Below are 2,414 nucleotides of genomic sequence, written 5' to 3'. Positions count from 1 at the left end.
TTACACAAATTACAAAGTATATGAACTTTAGATAAGAAATCATTAGTGTTTAGACAGTAAAGAAAGGTATTTTTTCACAGATTACAAAGTATATGAACTTTAGATTGGAAATCATCAGTGTTTAGATAGAAGTTAGAGAAATATTATAGATATATAGTTAAATATTGATCAGAGCTCTTTTATTTCAAAATATATACATAGGTGCATGGGAGGGTAGATCGATGAGGAATCCCCTCCAAGATTTCTTATGGACCATTCTTAACTCCTTTCTCACTCTTGTATTCTCCTATTATGAAGGAGGACCTACGCATGTGTGGCTTTGCCTTTTGGGGTTGGGCCAAGATCTCTGATAGATCACAAATTGAACCCTTTTTCTTTGGTTGTGGCACAAGAATTGATATAGTTTTTCATAATAGTAATGTTCCTACACTGCATGAAATTCATTGGATTTTATTCTTTAGGGGAATCCAAAAGATACATCAATCACTTCCATCCCCAGTCCACAATCACTTCCATAGAGAGCAACAAACTGGTCATGATATCCACTACCAAGAGATATAACAACTTTCTTGCAAAGTTCTCCACTGTATTTGGAATGATTTTTCAATGAAATTTTCTTTCTTAGAAATAAATCACCATCTCCATATCTCTAGGACTTAAAATGTTAGGAATAAATTATGTTTAAATAGCAGGGTAAACAACAACTTGTATTCATTCAATTTGAAAAATTTGCATGCTCTATCCAACAAACTTTAAATCATGCCCTTACAAATTGGAATATGAAAACCCCAAGAAACGTTTTTGGCATATCTGCAAATATCTTAATGTCTTGTGTATTTTTCCTTATTTTAATTGATACAATCGAGATGCTACTAAACTTTGAGGATGGAAAATCCTTATTAAAATCAATCATCAAGAAATTATTATTTCTCTTGAAATATATAGATTCAACATTCTTTTTCGAAAATATGACCAGCCAGTCCTATTCCTTGGCATTCGTAAACTTGTGTGAGGATCGGTTTTAGCAAGTCACTTAAAGTGGAAATTGTTCAACTTAGAGTCTGCAGTAATACATGAAAGAACTCAATAACAATCCTCAACAAGTGATTAATTAATTAATTGTCTAATTCACTATATTCTAGTAACACATACATTTCAAGAACCAACTAAGAGACATGCTCGAATCTTTCTTATTGACTCTTCCTAACTCCTTTCTCACTCACCTACTCCCATCATATGATGGAGCATCTATTGTTTGAAGTGTGCCTTCACCCCTTGTGATTGGGCCAAAATCTCTACTATATCTTCAACCTTCCTCTTAAATAGCTACAATTTTCTCAATAAACCCAACTATTCCATGAATATGAATCAAGTAGAAATCCCCCCTTGTATCTTCCTTTAGGAAAATCCAACTTGAAAAAATATTGCTCCTAAAATAAATTATGTTAAATTCCCTATCATTTGGGTAGTTGTAGCCGCAAATGAAGTATTCCAAATTTACCGGAATATGTGATTTAACATAGTTTTCCAACTCACTGAGGAAGCATTTACCCTCTTCACCCAGACTGGCATAGACAATATAGCTATCTAACCAAACTTTGGTTCAAGATTAGATGGGAACAAATGGAAATAAATATGAACAAGAAAAGGAAAAATGGAATTTTGTACTAATAAGAAACCTAGGAAATACAAACCCCATCAAGTATATGTGTGTAGGGTAGACCATTTTTACTCTTTGTAGAATATTCAAACACTATGACATATGCTATGAGTGAAAAGTCATTGAGATTTAGGGCTGAAGAAATAACCTAAGCATTGGTATCACAAGACTAGGAGTAGAGCTATGTGTTCTTTCCTTGAGGTTACATCCAAGGGATGAATCCAACTTTGTTAATGGATAATGAAGTAATGCTGGAAAATATATGCAATTTTCCAAGACTTTGAATGCTCAAACCATACGGGGAAACCCTTTATCTCTTCTTCCACAATGATATGGACAATATTCTAGGGTTCTGAGCCCTTTCTAAATCTATGAATTTCATTGGACTTAATCGTGTCCTTTTCATTCCTTTTTCTTTTTGGCGAATGAAATATTTTCCTTATGAATGTTTTTGGAATCTAACAATTTACAATTTAACTTTCTTAGGTGAATTTTCTCCATATTAAACTCATTTATTTTGATCTTTGGCATGTGATAACTAAGATTCACTCATTTACATTTGCTCAAGTTTATTTATTTGTAGATAAACAAATTATGTTGCTTAACTTTATTGGATTATGTCCCCTTTATTTCCCTCTTTCCTTGTTCCCATCATGTTAGTTTCCCATTTCATAGTTTTTCCACCATTCATCTCAAGCCATGTTGTCTTCTTCCTTCATTTTTTCCCCTTCTTGGCCAATTGATTTTCATACCA

The sequence above is a fragment of the Pinus tabuliformis genome, chromosome 9 (assembly GCF_031772625.1).
Source record: "Pinus tabuliformis cultivar Carrire ecotype Pingquan chromosome 9, CPIR1, whole genome shotgun sequence".
Lineage (NCBI taxonomy): Eukaryota > Viridiplantae > Streptophyta > Pinopsida > Pinales > Pinaceae > Pinus > Pinus tabuliformis.
Note: the sequence above shows the minus strand (reverse complement) of the source record.